The sequence below is a fragment of the Lissotriton helveticus genome, chromosome 8, assembly GCF_964261635.1.
Source record: "Lissotriton helveticus chromosome 8, aLisHel1.1, whole genome shotgun sequence".
Taxonomy (NCBI): domain Eukaryota; kingdom Metazoa; phylum Chordata; class Amphibia; order Caudata; family Salamandridae; genus Lissotriton; species Lissotriton helveticus.
In genome coordinates, this window is record NC_136069.1 from 331487043 (window position 1) to 331504951 (window position 17909).

A 17909-nucleotide genomic window follows, 5' to 3' on the forward strand; every position below is an offset into this window, starting at 1 on the left:
AATCACTTGTAAGGTGGTATACCAAATACCCAGGGCCTGTAAATTAAATGCTACTAGTGGGCTGTAGCACTGATTGTGCCACAAACAGAACTAGCCTTTCAAACCTCTCTCATGCCTGCCACTACAGTGTCTGTGTGGGCATTTTACTGTCACTTCAACTTGCCATTTAAAATTACTTGCCAGCCTTAAACTCCCCTTTTATTACATGCAAGTCACCCCTAAGGTAGGTCCCAGGTAGCACTGAGGGCAGGGTGCTTTGCAAGTAGAAGGTAGAACATGTACTTTTATGTTTTGCACGTCCTGGTAGTAACAGTCTATTGTGTTTTTCTCTACTTTGAGGCCTACTCCTCTCATAGGTTAGCATTAGGATTTCCTTAATACACTTTTAAGCAAAATTTCAATTCCTGATCAGAGAGGAGTAGCTTTTTCATGTTTTATGTTTGGAATAGTAATGATAAATAATCCTTATTGGTGAAGTTGGATTTAACATTAGTATTTTAGAAATGCCACTTTTAGAAAGTGGACATTTATCTGCACTTACTGCTCTGTGTGCCTGACACCCTGTCTCCAATACATGTCTGGGGTGGGTGACAGCTACACTTTTCTGCATTCCCTCTAGACAGCCACAACACAGGAAGGCTAGGTGGGCCTGAGTAACCTTCTACATACATTGGCATTGTGATGGCCTTGCCTGGGCAGGATGGAAGGGAGGGACTAACACTTCACTTGAATAGGTAGTGTCATGTCCCCACACAAAGGGCTGAGCTACCCGCCCGTAGATAGCCTGGCAGACAGGACGAGGCTGAAAGGGAAACCTGAGCACTTCAGATAGCTGTTTTGAAGTCACCCCCTACATCAAAGGCATTTTTGGTATATGTACTGGGTTTCTGACCCCATAAACCAGACACTTCTGGATCTTGAACTGAACATCTGTCAGAAGGACTGCTATGCTGCTTAAAGGACCCAACTGGATTGCTGATCTGAAAGACCTGCTTTTCCATCTGTTGACCTGCTGCTCTCTGACTCTGCTGAAGGAGAGCTGGACTCCACATTTCCTCCAAGTGATCTCCAAGGGCGTGTTGGTGTGCCTCCTGTTGCTTGAGACTCAGGGGAATCTAAGTCTTTACCCCTGCCCCTGTGCCTGGCTGATTGGATGCGGCCCAGATACTTGCAACACAAATTTCAACGTATCTCCTGTCTGTGTGTTACTGAACCGGCGCATCGACCTGGTTGCGGGAGTAAGCTCGGTGCATTGCATCGGGACCAGTGATTTGCCTCCAGAGAGCGACACATAGGACAGCGTACTGCCACCATGGCAGCTTGGTGAGATTGACGCATCCCCTCAACTGCATGGCAGAATCTGGTGCATCACTCAGCGCCTCTAGACTCCTGCATCCGCCTTCGGAACTGACGCCTCACCATCACTGCATGGAGAAGATCGATGCATCAAGCTGTTTGCAACCAGGAAATGTACTTTGTTCACCGGGCCCTGCATGTGTCTTGTAGCCGGCCGTCGCTTCCATGAGGTTGACCCAAACTTTGACTTTGCCCCAATCCAGCGCGACCCAAAGTAACCTTTTAGAACTACTTGCTTCTAAGCACTTTACTGCATTTATTCTTTTAAAATTCAATATATCAATTGCTGTACTTTTGGTGTTGTTTTGTTTATAACATAATAATCTATTTTGGGGGCATGGTTTGGACGCCGATCGGGATGGCGGCGTGAGCCTGCAGCTCCGCACCCGATCCCGCAAATCCTCCTGTAAATCCTCGCACACCCGCTGTTGATAGCACGGGTGAACTGGGCAGAGCACCGGGGTAACGGAGGAATATGGCGACGGGCTGACGAGCGCCGAGAAGTGCACCAGGACCCATTCTCGGAGCCCGGAGATGAAACATAAGATGGTGGCGACCCCGAACTGCGAGAGCTGAGCTACGAAGGGCAGCGGACCGCGGCTGGGGCATAGCGAGGACTGCTGCCTGCAGTAGCGAGTAGAGCGAGACCACTGTGGCGCATGGAATATCGGCGGGATAGGAGGTGAGGGACGCCCGTAGCTGCATTGGTGTTGTGTGGTCGAGGAGCCACTCCCCTGGCACAGGCAGTGTCGGCCGTGTGAGGAAGGCGTTACTCCCTACCCACGAACAACAGAGGCGAGGGCCACACGGCTCCGCATAGTGAAGAACCGGCGAAGGGGGTACACCGGGGAAGAGACACGAGGAAGACTGCTGGATCCTGCGCCCGGCCCCACACGTGATCGACAGCCCCGTACGATTCCCCGGCGTGGCGTAGATCCCTGAGCAAGGCGACGGCCTTCGAAGGCGCTCGCTGGGTTAAAGGAGGAGCGGACCCGGGCGGGCGCCGCGGACTGGCCGGGGCGGTGGGGGCTCATCGACGGACTGCAGCGCATTGGCTCCGCATGGTCGTGCAGGTGGTGGCTGGGAATTGAGAAGAAGGCGCTGAGAGCCGGAGCCCGGGACGATAAGGAGTACCACCCCCCCGGGGACTGCGCGCCCGACTCCGCGCGACGCTTCCCTGCTTGGCCTGGTGCATGTTGTTGGCCCTTTCACGATCCCGGCCTGGACCTCCCTTGATTCTGCCTTGGGGATATGGTGAGCCCACACTGAGGGCAGCGAGAGCCTAAATAGGGCGAGGCCCGGGAGCCCAGGGGTGCTTGCTGGAGACCAGACGGCTGCGGATACTGCCTGCCCGGAGTGGGGTGGGATGGAGAGCGGGTGGCCATTTTGAGCACAGGAGTTGGCCCAGGAGCTGCAAACAACTTGGCACCTGAAATTGGGAACTAACTCTCGGGGAAACGGTTGAGTTGCCTGGGCTACGAGAAGGACTGGGGGGCCACCCTCGATCGGCGGAGGGAAGTAGGGACCGGCACAACACCTGGGGGCGAGCCTGAAAAGGCGCACACGGAACGCAAAATGGCCACCGGTGGTAGTGACTTAAAAACGACCCAGGTGACTATTTCGGGCACGGATAGCGGGACCCACGCTGACCCGGAAAGCTCGGCACAAGAGCGGAGGTTGAATAAGCGGCTGGATGGGATACTGGAGGCGATAACTGCGACCAAGGAGTCCCTACATTGGGATATCACGCAGGTGGCCACGGGACTGGGCCTCTTGAGAGCAGATCACGCTACACTTACCGACAGAGTGAAAGAGAATGAGGCACTGCTCCAGGAACTCAAACCGGCGGTGGTGACCGCAGAACACAAGCTGACCGATATCCTCGGGCGCTTGGCAACGCTGGAGAAACGCGCGGAGGACTCCGAAAGCCGCAATAGGAGGAATAACGTGAGGGTGGTGGGCCTGCCGGAAAATGTTGAGGGGGATGACGCAGTCGCCTACATGGAGAACTGGTTTAAAACGGTTGTGGCCCCGGAGGGTCTGTCCTCTTTCTTCTCCCTGGAACGAGCGCACAGGGTCCCGGCCCGCCCGCCCAAGCCGGGCCGCCCACCCAGACCAATGGTGATCAGGCTGCTGAATTTTAAAGATCGGGACCTACTGATACAGAGGGCGCGCTCAACGGGCCCCTTCCAGGTGGACAATAGTTCGGTCACGGTTTTCCCCGACTACACACAGGAGGTCCAGAAACGTAGGGCCTCCTACCTGGCTGTGAAAAAGGAACTGAGGGATGAGGGTATACAATATTCCTTGCTCTTTCCGGCCAAGCTAAGAGTGATTATGGATGGAACGACCCAATTCTTTCAGACCCCGGACGAAGTGTGGTCATGGCTCGAGTTGTATCGGGCTGGTACGGACCGCAAAGATACGGGTACGAGAGAGAGACAGAAACGGGTCCAGACACGAAAATCGCAACGTATCCGCAAGCGAAACCAACTCAAGAGAGCACTGCGGGACGATCAGATGGCGGAGGACAGGAGAGGAGCTTTGGCCGCGACGGCGACCATCACGGGCTCACAACAGGAGAGGTTATCAGTGGGCACGGACTCCGGAGAAGACAGAGGGAAGTCTGGGGCCGAGCTATCAGACGTGGATAGCGCTGGAGGGCTGACAGTCACCCCACAGACAGCTGATGGACTATTTAACGAATGACACTCGGTGTGGGAGCCATGTAAGTTATTCCTGTTGGGATAGAATGCCCTGGTGCTCTGCATGCTATTAGGTATTGTGTTATAATGCCGTATGGGATCAAGGGAGCGGGGCGGGGGCCTTGCCTGCCCCTGGTTGGCTCTGCCTCACCCTCTCGTTGTCCTTAAGGCTTTCTGTAGTGACGACTACAGAGTAGTGAAATGTGTGTTGTGTTAAGTCTTTGGATGGGGGCTGATGACAAATTATTAGGTCCTGTTCTGGGGAGTGGGGTTGGGGGAGTTTTTAGGGATGTTTTGATTGGGGGGTTTTACTGCACTGATGTGGGTGGCCGATTGACACTGTGGAGGGGGGTGGGAGTTGGCTGCAATGGGGACGTTACCTGATTTGAAGTGCCTCACATGGAATGTCCGGGAACTCCGAACAATGTCAAGGAGATACAAAGTGCACGCTCATCTAGTGAGGCGAGGCATCCATATTGCACTACTGCAAGAAACCCATTTAACCAAGCAGGAATGTACTGCATTGCAGAAGAGATGGCATGGTCAAGTGTTTGCCACCACGTATTCGGGGTTTGCCCGGGGGGTGCTAATATGGGTTAGAGCGGTGATCCCATTCCAAGCCACGAATCAGCTGGTGGACCCTGAGGGTCGATATGTGGCGGTGGAGGGGAGGCTCTATGGCCGGGACGTGGTTTTGTGTAGTGTCTATGCCCCCAATACTGACCAGGCCCGATTTTTGGATGGCTTGACCGGCTCACTGGCACACTTTCTAGCAGGCCCCATCATACTGGGAGGTGACTTTAATTCGATTACTGATGTCTCATTGGATAGGTCGCACCCACCATTGGTCGACTCACCAGTGCGTAGGCTAGCCACCCACAGGAAAGACTGGCAAGAGGGGTGGGGCCTTGTTGATGTACGGAGGGAGCAACATCCGGACTTTAGGGACTATTCCTTCTTCTCGGCTATGCATGCGTTGCATGTTAGGATAGACTCCATCCTCTGCAGTGGCCCCTTGGCTGCCATGATAGCCCACTCGGAATACCTTGCCAGAACCATTTCCGATCATAATCCCTTACTGGTGACGGTGAAATGTCAGAGGTCGAGGTCAGCGGTCCCGACGTGGAGACTGCGGCCGGACACATTAGAGGACCCGGTGTTCAGTGATACGGTCCTCCGGGGCATAGAGCGCTACTTTGTTGAGAATGCAGGGACAGCTGCCACAAGGTCGATTGAATGGGATGCAATGAAGGTGGTGGTGAGGGGCGTCTGCATGGGCAGATTCTCGTATGAAAGGACGTCAGTTCTGGCCGATCTGGAGAAGGCGGAGTGTGTGTTGAGAGAACTAGAGCAGCGTAGGCCTGAGCGACCTGACTTACAGGAGCGATTGCAAGAGGCGAAGGAAGTGGTTGCAACTGAAACGGAGCGTCTGCGGTGTTACGATCACAAGCTCTATATCACCAAGGTGCATGCAGAAAGGGATAAGGTGGGTACACTGCTTGCCAAACTTGCTACTCCAGAACCTAGAGGTAGCCCGGTCATGAGCATTAAGACGGAGACCGGGGAACTGATCTACTCGCAGGCGGCAGTCTTGCGGCATTTCCAGTCGTATTACACGAGCCTATATGCGACTCAGCTGGGAGTGGCGAGCTCTGCAATAGGCGACTACCTGGACACTGTGCGTCTCCCAGAGCTGGATGACGGAATAGCAAAAGGTTTGGGTGGCCCCGTAACGATGTCGGAGATTCGGGTGGCCATCAAACAGATGGCCAAGAATAAGACGCCGGGGGTAGATGGCCTGCCGATTGAATTTTATGTAAAATATATCGATACTCTGGCGCCCAGGCTCTTGACGGTGTACTCTGAAGCCATGTCGCTTGGGCAGCTACCCCAGTCAATGAGGGAAGCCCTGGTGATACCACTGCTGAAGCCCGGTAAGGAGGCATTTGATGTGCAGTCGTATAGACCCCTGTCTATGTTGACGGTGGATTATAAGATCCTGAGTTGTATTCTGGCGACTAGATTGCTGCCACACATGACCAGGTTGATACACAGGGACCAGGCCGGGTTTATTCCCACCAGGAGCACCTCAATGAACATTCGGCGCCTGGTCCGCCTATTGGACGGTGCACGAGATTCGGAGCAGAGATCGGCAGTTCTATCAGTGGACATCGAGAAGGCCTTCAATAGCCTAGAATGGCAATACCTCGATAGGGTGCTGGAGAAGTTCGGCCTGGGAGACGGCTTTGGACGATGGACGATGGACGAGGGTTCTCTACTCCTCTGCAACTGCAAGGGTGCGGTTGGGGTCTGTCATATCCTCCGCTTACCCGGTGCATAGAGGGACGAGGCAGGGTTGCTCGCTCTCTCCCCTGTTGTTTGCCTTAGCGATGGAGCCACTGGCGGTTCAGGCAAGGACAGGGGCTTGGTACAGCGGGATTGAGCATGGTGGGCTTACTCATCATATCTCGCTATATGCCGATGATCTGTTACTGTACCTAGAAGACACTGAAGGGGCGCTAGAGGGGGTGGTAGAATTGTTGTCATGCTTTGGTCGGCTGTCTGGCCTCAAAGTAAACTGGAATAAAACTTGCGTTTACCCGTTGCGGGCGGACACGCCGTACCCCCTCTCACAGTGGATGTAGTCTGGGAAAGTACCTGCTTCACCTATCTAGGAGTCCGCGTTTACCACGATGCCGCGGACTTGCTGGACGGAAATGTAGGGCGCTGCATACGAGCTCTGAGGGGTTGTATGTCTTTCTGGTCCTCCCTCCCGCTATCGGTACTAGGCCGGGTAGCGCTGTTGAAGATGGTGGCTCTACCAAGGCTGCTCTATTACTTCCGCACTCTCCCGGTTTGGATACCCCAACGGATCTTCAAGGACTTGAGGACTATGGTTATCGACTTCCTTTGGGGGCCTGGAAGGCGTAGGGTGGCATTGGGCACTCTGATGAGACCCAAACTGGAAGGGGGATGGCGGTCCCCGATTTTGAATTATATTACTCAGCGGCTCAGCTACAAGTATTAACGCAAAGCATTGCCAAAGAATTTAGGGGCCCGGACCAAGAACGAGGGACAGGTATCCAGAGACACATCTTATCATATATAGTTATGCAACAGAGGCTGGAGTTGAGGGAACTAACCATGGAGGAGAGAACACTTTGGTTATGCTGGCTCAGGAGCTTGAAAAGGGCGAGGGCGGCAAGACCATACGCGCCGGAGATCCCTATAGGGATGCTGACGGCGCTGCCGCATGGGGGCGACTGGTCCCCATTGTTGGAATGGGAAGAGCTGGGTTTACAGATGGTGGGGGACTTATATCTGGATGGGTCGTTGGTCCCCTTTAGGGTGTTACAAGATCAATTTGGTCTCCCGGATGGGAGCTACCTCTTACATGCGGCAGTGGTCGCGGCGATGCAGAAGCACTGGAAAGGGGGACTGACGGAACCGGATATGACAATGGCCTGCCAATATATGGTGATGGCAGCGGGTACAATCAAAGCGGTGACCTGCCTCCACTCCCGTATGCTACGTGAAGGACTGGAGCCCCTAACTACACTGAAGGTTAAATGGGAGGAAAGCATAGGCAAACCCATTCCAGACACGGTCTGGGGCCATATCCTGGAGCGGACTTGGAAGGGCAGCAGAAATGCGCGCTTCCAACAGGTGCATTTCTTTGTACTGCATAGGGCATATCTGACCCCGGGGAAGATTAGACGGTACTTTCGAGTACAGGATGCAAAGTGCCCGAGGTGCTTAGCGCCAGAGGTTGAGTTAGACCACTTGCTATGGGGCTGCCCGAAGTTGGGGACGTATTGGCCTGCAGTAGGAGAGCTTCTGAATGTGGTCACTGACAGAGAGGTGGAGTTCGATATGGCGGCTTGCCTGTTGCTTTGGTTCCCTCACACGGCTAGAACAAAGATCACGAGCAAATGTATTGACCTGGGACTCATTTTGGCCCAGAGATAGATTATCTGGCACTGGAAATCCAAGGAGGGACCATCGGTTAGGAGATGGATGAATGAGATGCTGAAATTGTCCAGGTGTGAAAGTGTGATTAGAATGCGGCAGGCTGCCAGGACAGGTAACGAAAAGAGCATGGAGATGGCGAGGGCTTGGGAGACGATAGTACAGGCTTTGAAAGACTACATGACAGAGGATGAAGAGTAGGGCTGTTCAAAGTGTGGAGTCCCTGGAGGCCCAGAGGCACAAATGCATTAACTAGATTGGTAGCGAACTCCTGTTTCAGAGCCCGCGATTACCACCCACATCAGCAGCAGCAGTTGGGGGGAGGGTAGGGGGGGAGTTATTAGAGGACCGCTGTAGGAACGGGAGAGGAGGCAGCAGTAGTGACTGGAGACTGAGAATCAACAGACAGTGATCAACGGGCTACACACCCTGAATGCATGTAGTGTGATTATTAACGGCTCTCAGGAACTACAACAGTGGGAGGGCACTAGTGTAGGCCTGATGCAACGGACACTGGTAGTACTGATAGTGCACTCACGGGAGGTCTGGTTGTCCTTAGCGGTGACTTGGGGGCGGGAGTTTGGGGGGAATAAAAAGCGGATATCATATTGTGTTGTTGGCCGGATGTCTCTCTGAGATGATCCCCGTGACATTTTGATGGACTGTAATGATACGCCGCCCAGCCTCCGGGATGTGGGCTAAATGGCTGTGTACGAACCTATGGATACAGAAGTGCCTTGAGGTGTCATGAGTGTAAAGGTTGACCAATTTCGATGCTTTCTTTATGACTCTGCAATAAAAATATATTTAAAAATAAAACATAATAATCTATTTTTATAAACCTGTGTTAAGTCTTTTCATTTTGCACTCATTGTGTAACTGTGTGAATGCATTGCACAAATACTTTACACATTACCTCTTTATATAAGTCTGACTGCTGTGTGCCAAGCTACCAGAGTCTGAGCAAGGGGTATCTTTTAATGTGCAACCAGCTTACCCTGACATGGATTGTGGCTTTTGCTTGGATATAGTGCATACCTTTGCCAACCAGAAACACAGTTTATAACTGAACCATTGATCACTCATGGTGACAAAACCCGTCAAGGGATTCCCTAGAAACTCTTTGATGCAAGTGCAAAGAATACAAATGCCACGTCTTTAAATCCAAAGCGGAATTCTTCAGAAGAGAAAAAACATTGACGAAAAGTAAACTCAAGAAACTCTTTGACATTTCAGGGAGTCTACTGCTCCTTGACCTTAACTCAATCTCTCACATAACAAAGAAACTTGCGACAACTTAGCCAACTTCTTTTTAAGCAAGATTGACAAAATCAATCTACCCATCCCAAAAGAGTCTGATTCTCTTCCACCAGATGCGCTGTCTTCCAAATCCAAGGAATTATGGTCTAACTTCGAACTGCTAACTAAATCTGCACTAGAAAGCACGATCACAGCAATCAAGCCCTTCTCTCATTTCACTTACTCCATTCTAGCAGAAATTATCCAAACCATAACCTCATCCCTCATCCCCTACCCTTCATAAGCCAAGGTGTAGTGCCTCATTGCTTAAAAACAGGCCAAATCAACCTCTGCTGAAGAAACCAGACACAAACCCATTCAACTTGAACAACTTCTGCCCCATCTCCATCCTCAAATGTCTAGTCAAACTGGAAAGCTGAGTGGCTCAATAATTTAGCAAAATGCAAAAAGAAAAACAACCTCTTTGATGACCATGGAGACTTATGTCTTCTTTTTCTCTTAGATCTATCCTCAGCAATCTTAGAATCTCAGCAGAATGAATGGGTCTTAAGGCTACAGTCCTGGAATGGTTTGGATCCTACCTATCAAATTGATTTTTACAAGGCAGGATCTCAAATTCTCTCTCCAACGCCCGACTCTGCACCAAGGAGTACCCCAATGCTCAATTCTATTTTAAACACTATTCAACCTTCATAAGGAACCCCTCTGGAGCATCTCTGCTTGACTTGAGCAAATGTATATCAGGCTCACCCGGCGACCCATGCCCGGCTATGTTTTTTAAATTGCTGGCCCCTTGGCTCAATTTGCAACTAAACCCTATTTGGAACTCCTCCCTGATAACGAAACTTACCCAACCACTTGGAAAACGGCCTATGTCCTACCGATTCTGAAGAAAACAGACGCTGATCCAGCGGAGTCAAGAACTTTAGGCCTATTTCCCTTCTGCCTGTACCGGCCAAAATCCTTGAAAAGTAAGCCCAGAAGCAATTATGCAACTTCCTGGAGTCTAACAACTGTCTTCACGACTCCCAATCTGGCTTTAGATCAGGTTAAAGTACAGAGACAGCCCTTTTCGAATTGGCGGAAACTGTACGTGAAGCCTTAGACCATGGCAGCTCCGTAATGCTTGTGTTGCTGGATTTATCCACAGCATTCGACACAGTGTTGCATCGGATCCTGCTGGAGAGACTGGAGCATCTGGGAGTGACTAGAACGGCGCAGGCCTGGTCCCGCTCGTTTTTAGAGAGCCAGTCTCAGCAAGTATATCTCCACCCCCATGTTTCTGCACCAAAACCCCTAATGTGCGGGGTTCTCCAGGGTTTGGCTCTGAGCCCTATTTTGTTTAATGTCTACCTTACCCCCCTTGCATCGCTAGTTGAGCAATGGGGAGTGAAAGTTGTCTCTTATGCTGATGATACTCAGCTGGTGTTCTCTTTTAGAGAACACTCTAAGGCAGCATTCGACAACTTTAAGCACTGTCTGATTAACATCTCGACTTGGATGACGGATTGCTGTCTGAAATTAAATACAGACAAAACAGAGGTATTGTTTTTCAATCAACCCTCTCCTCCGCGTTCCGATCTCTGGTGGTCGTCGGAGCTAAACCCCCCACTGATTCCAGTTGATTCAGCTAGTAATCTTGGTTTAAATTTGACACGCACCTCTCTTGTAAGGCTCAAATCTGCCAAGTCTCCTCGTCCTGCTTCTGGAAATTAAAAGCCCTGCGGAGATTTCTTTAGCTCCTGTCTATGGACTGTAGGAAGACTGTAGTTCATGCTGTGGTTACATTGCAGATAGACTATGCCAATAGCCTATATTTGGGTCTTCCACCTTATATGATTAGAAGATTGCAAATTATTCAAAACACTGCGGCCAGACTCATTAGAACTGTGCCATTCCGTCACCACATTTCCCCCTGCCTGCAGAGCCTCCATTGGCTACCTGTCCAAAGGAGGATTGAGTTTAAGGAGCTTTCCATCGCCTATAGAGCCACCAGAGACTGGGCCCCGGTTTACCTGAGACAGAGATTCCAGAAATATCGCCAGACTAGGGCCTTAAGATCCAATCATCAGGAACTACTAAGGATTCCTCGGTTCTCTAAAGCCAGGATTGGTGGTCGAGCTTTTCTCAGTAAGAACTGAGTCACTGTGAAACTCTATGCCTAACCAACTTCGTAAGTTAGAGATTTAACAAGCATTTAGGAAAGCACTGAAAACCTGGCTTTTCGGCCTGCCGTAGCTCCCCCTCCTTTCCTTCCGTTGGAGGAAGCCATGCACTGTAAATATGTTCAATTGATTATTTGATTGTTCCCTCCTGGAAAATGCAACATCTTTTCATTTCTATGTTGATTATTTAAAAAAATCTCTTCCCCCATTGATCTTACAAACCTGTCAAAATCCTCATGGACCTCCAATCATGTATGTGGCTACATCGCCAAAAACTCAAACTTCAAATAACAGGGTTTCTTCTAATGTCTCCAATGCACGGCAACCTACCTACAAAGACCTGGATAATCAAACCTACTTGGCTCTTACACTCTACTTGTAGACAAGGCAAAATCCTTGGGCTTTACTCTTGAAACTTGGTACAGGATATTCTTTAGGGCTCTTGTTGTTGTCACATTTTAACGGACCCATTAAAAGGTGATCAGCCGAAGACCTCAAAATGGTAATACAGTTGATGGCCATCTCGAAACTTGACTATGGTGTACTAACATGTATTCCCAGAATTCACCTAGCCCACTTGAAAACAGCACTCAATTCAGCAGCTTGCTTGCTCTAAGGTGCAAGACGTTGCGACCACATCATACCTGTCCTGACCACTCTCACCTTGCTCCCCATTGAAGCAAGGAGTTCCTTCAAAATGGCCTGCGTCTTCCATAAAATTCTACATGAAGGCTCAGCAAACGAGCTCACAAATAAACTAACCACCTCAGGAGGCTCCCATTCCCTTTGAAGGTCCAACTCCACGCGTCTAGAAACTCCTGCCTTCAAAAAATCTGGAACTTTGAAAAAAGCCTTCCCAGGAGCCACCCACCAAAATCTGGAACGCCACCCTACTTACCATCAAGACTAATCCATACCATGTATCCATAAAAATAAAAAAAATACCCTCCTGCAACAGCTCACAACCTATCACATAATATGAACCGCTAATTGTACCAGCATTTGCTAATCTAGCTACAATTCCTTAGGCACTTGCTCTAATATTCTTTTGTCCAATTTTTGCCAAAATTCGATTTTAAAACTGCTGTTTCTTTTTCTGATGACCTATGTAAAGTGCTCTGACACCCGTCGCGATCTGGTTCGCGCTATATAAGATAGCAAATAAGTAAAGGTAGGAAATGATGCAACGAATGGCAAATGCTTCTATTAGAGAAAAGGATGAAACAAAAATACTAATTTTTTTCAATGTATTAACACCATGAGTGTGCGCGTCCAAGTAAAGCTACAGAAATCGCAACAACGTTTATGAATACCAAACATAATTTGAGAGTACATGAAGTGGAAAAAACCACAAAGGTTGTGTGGGTTGTGATTCTGAAATTAAATATTCCGTTTAAAAGTCTCATTTGAAGAGTAAATATAAGAATCTAGTTCTATGAACTGAATAATGATACACAGTGTTCTTATAAAAATTCACTGTGTAGCATGGCGTGGCTGCTTAAAATGGCAACAGATTTCTTTTTTTGAAGTCCAAAATACCATTCAAACTCCACATCCCCACATTTCTGGAGGTGTTAAAGGCTTTGTTTGGGAAAGAGACATTTGCCAGGTTTTCAATTCATTTCCTTGACATGCTATTACTGACTTCCTCTCCCAACTCCCAGAAGCAAGACCCCAAGGCTTGTCAGAGAAAGAAATGTCAACAGACTTTTCAAGAGCGTGCAGCTAAACCCTCGGTGGCACAGGGCTAATGCGCTGCCGCCCGGCCGCTCCAGGAACAGTAGCTTCCATGTGCAGTGGAATCTCCCGTTTCATCGTATGATGAATCCTGTGCGGATGACGAAGAGCATCTTTGTTGTGAATGGGCCCGAGTGCTGCCGCATAACGAGGGAACCAGCTGTCCGCTCTCTGCAGCTGCCTGGCTGGTCGGGTCTCGAGTAAAACATCCCAGAAAAAGTAAAAACATACAAGCATGAAGAACTGAAGCTCTTCAGACGTAACAAACGTGTCAGAGCAGCGTGGATTATTACTGAAAAGAGCATAAATAATTAATAACGTATCTTTAAATAATTACTAATTTAAAGCAACCAATGACTGCTATATTAATATATATTTTTGGGACATTGTGGCAGCTGTTTCGAATTAAAAATGAATAGTGATTCACTGTGGAGGTACCGTTTGGTTGGTTTATTATTTTTTCTTTATTTTTGTGGAATTTTATGGTTGTGTTATCTTATGTGGCAACGAGGATCACATGCGGCCTTGGTCGCTGAAGATCAGTTAAAGGCCGATCTCACACTATATACATGTTTTGATGAGTGGTAAAATGTTAATCAAACAGTTAATAGCCAGATCGATTCTTTCTTTTGCTTCAGTGCGGTATCTTTGTTACAGAGCTGCAGACTGCTCCTCCAGGGCTGCGTCAGCCGCTGCGCAGACAAGATGGCGCCCGCCTGAGGAAGTCTGTTACTTTCATGTACTGATATGATACTGAACCCATCTTTCCAGAGGAAAAGGAGGCGTGTGACCAACAATGCATTAATCCTTGTAATGATTCGAACTAAGATGAAGAATGTCGGGTCTTGACCCCAGAGCTTTCTACAAGCTTAACCTAGATTTACATTAAAGGCCCGAGCTGCTGATAAAAGTTGACCCCCTATCCCTCATGTCACTTGCCCTGTGGCAGTGTGACAAGCCCCATGTGGGATGCCCATTACAGCTGAAATGTAACACATGCACCTCTCCTCGTCTTGCTGACGTGCTCTGGGGAAGATCTGTGAGTGAGCGGTGACTCCCCGACCCCAGTCCAGAGTTAGGCCAAACAATAGTTTGTACCAGTGAGACATCACAGGTCCAGGACAATTGCTTCTCCTCAGGACTCCTGCCTTCATTCCTCTGCTATGGGAAGAGAAGGAGCCAAGTGAGGAAAAAAGCCAAACAGTTGCAGCCCTCTGGGCGCCAGCACATTATCAGGGCTGCTGGAATTATGCGATTGTGTGGCGATTTTTTCATAATTATAGATTTGCCGCATTTGACACATAATCCATCATATGTCATATAATCTGCAGATTTTAACCCCAAAAAATGTGTTTCTAGCTTAAACCGTCCAAATGTTACTAAAAATGCCGCGATGCATGTTGCTGCGCAGTGAAAGACCCTCTGCAATGCTGGACCGGTCACCTTTCTGTTGCTTATTGCTATATTGGGGTGTTAAAATGGTACTAATGTGATGCAACCAAAGCCCATACAGTGTTACCGAGTGTAAAAATGACAAAACAAGGAGGTAATACTATTACAAAATGTGCCGCATTATGCTACATAATGTGACTTTTCGTGCCACATAATTTACTCAACCCTGCTGCATAATTTGGCCCCTCCTGTCGCATAATGTAACCAGAGAGGCCAAACACGAAAGTCATGTTATATACCATACTTTGTGTAGTTTATTCACCTAAAAACTGCTTGAAAGCATCAAAGCACCTTTTAACGTTGATGATGCAGGAGAGTCGAAGCAGAGTAGGTGTAGTATTTATGCTCTACGTTGATACACTTTTAGGTCATTTGAGCTATGAAGTTAAGGTTGTCTTATGGTTGTCTTATAGGATATGCTTTGCTTTGTTGCACTTCATGCTGGGATCTGCTATGCTATATGTTATGCTGTGCTGGATTTATAATATGCAGTCCTGACACAAACGTGTCTTCATAGCAGTGTCATGTACTACAACGTAGAATAGGATGAGTATGTTAGCAGAAACTCGTATAATGAATTTGAAGGCATTTTCTCTCTTATTTGTTATATCTAGACATTACTCTGCAGTGGAGTCACCAGCTTGTACCACGTGGAAACTAACGAGCATCACAAGTAACAGAGTACAGTTCTCATACATTCTTCACAGAAATGTAAGTTCTTTTTAGGAGAAATGGCTTTACTAAATATGAATGGTGATGAAGGGCTTTGAAGGTTAAGTGCTCTGTGTCAGCACAACCTACCACACTTGCGCCTCTGTGGCACTGAAAGCTACTGCACATTGTTTTTCTTCCTCAGTCACAGTGCAAGCAACCACACATTGTCTTTCCAGGAGCCTCAGGGGCAGTGCTAGCTACCGCACTTCATCTTTGTACGTCAATAGAAGTGCAAGCTACTGCACATTGTCTTGTATGTCAATGGAAGTGCAAGCTACCGCACATTGTCTTTGTACGTCAATGGAAGTGCAAGCTACCGCACGTTGTCTTGTATGTCAATGGAAGTGCAAGCTACCGCACATTGTCTTTATACATCAATGGAAGTGCAAGCTACTACACATTGTCTTTGTACGTCAATGGAAGTGCAAGCTACCACACATTGTCTTTGTACGTCAATGGGAGTGCAAGCTACCACATATTGTCTGATATGTCAATGGAAGTGCAAGCTACTGCACATTGTCTTGTATGTCAATGGAAGTGCAAGCTACTGCACATTGTCTTTGTACGTCAATGGAAGTGCAAGCTACCGCACATTGTCTTGTATGTCAATGGAAGTGCAAGCTACCGCACATTGTCTTTATACATCAATGGAAGTGCAAGCTACCACACATTGTCTTTGTACGTCAATGGAAGTGCAAGCTACCACACATTGTCTTTGTACGTCAATGGGAGTGCAAGCTACCACATATTGTCTGATATGTCAATGGAAGTGCAAGCTACCGCACATTGTCTTTGTACGTCAATGGTAGTGCAAGCTACCATACATTGTCTTTGTACGTCAATAGAAGTGCAAGCTACCGCACTTCATCTTTGTACGTCATGGAAGTGTAAGCTACCGCACATTGTCTTTGTACGTCAATGGATGTGCAAGCTACCACACATTGTCTTTGTACGTCAAAAGAAGTGCAAGCTACCAAACATTGTCTTTGTATGTCAATGGAAGTGTAAGCTACTGCACATTGTCTTTGTACGTCAATGGTAGTGCAAGCTACCGTACATTGTCTTTGTACGTCCATGGAAGTGCAAGCTACCGCACTTCATCTTTGTACGTCAATAGGAGTGCAAGCTACCACATATTGTCTGATATGTCAATGGAAGTGCAAGCTACTGCACATTGTCTTGTATGTCAATGGAAGTGCAAGCTACCGCACATTGTCTTTGTACGTCAATGGAAGTGCAAGCTACCGCACATTGTCTTGTATGTCAATGGAAGTGCAAGCTACCGCACATTGTCTTTATACATCAATGGAAGTGCAAGCTACCACACATTGTCTTTGTATGTCAATGGAAGTGCAAGCTACCGCACATTGTCTTTATACATCAATGGAAATGCAAGCTACCACACATTGTCTTTGTACGTCAATGGGAGTGCAAGCTACCACATATTGTCTGATATGTCAATGGAAGTGCAAGCTACCGCACATTGTCTTTGTACGTCAATGGTAGTGCAAGCTACCGTACATTGTCTTTGTACGTCAATAGAAGTGCAAGCTACCGCACTTCATCTTTGTACGTCATGGAAGTGCAAGCTACCGCACATTGTCTTTGTACGTCAATGGATGTGCAAGCTACCACACATTGTCTTTGTACGTCAAAAGAAGTGCAAGCTACCAAACATTGTCTTTGTATGTCAATGGAAGTGTAAGCTACTGCACATTGTCTTTGTACGTCAATGGATGTGCAAGCTACCACACATTGTCTTTGTACGTCAAAAGAAGTGCAAGCTACCGCACTTCATCTTTGTACGTCAATGGAAGTGCAAGCTACCACACATTGTCTTTGTACGTCAAAAGAAGTGCAAGCTACCACACATTGTCTTTGTACGAAAATGGAAGTGCAAGCTACCGCACATTGTCTTTGTGCATCAATGGAAGTGCAAGCTACCACACATTGTCTTTGTACGTCAATAGAAGTGCAAGCTATCACACATTGTCTATGTACGGCAATGGAAGTGCAAGCTACCACACATTGTCTTATATGTCAATGAAAGTGCAAGCTACCGCACATTGTCTTGTATGTCAATGGAAGTGCAAGCTACCACACATTGTCTTTGTACATCAATAGAAGTTCAAGCTATCGCACATTGTCTTTGTACGTCAATGGAAGTGCAAGCTACCGCACATTGTCTTTGTGCATCAATGGAAGTGCAAGCTGCCACACATTGTCTGTATGTCAATGGAAGTGCAAGTGAATGCACATTGTCTGTATGTCAATGGAAGTGCAAGCTACCGTACATTGTCTTTGTACCTCAATGGAAGTGCAAGCTACCCCACATTGTCTTTGTACGTCATTGGAAGTGCAAGCTACTGCACATTGTCTCTGTACGTCAATGGAAGTGCAAGCTACTGCACATTGTCTTTGTGCGCCAATGGAAGTGCAAGTTACTGCACATTGTCTCTGTAAGTCAATGGAAGTGCAAGCTACCGCACATTGTCTTTGTATGCCAATGGAAGTACAAGCTACCGCTCATTGTTTTTGTACGCCAATGCAA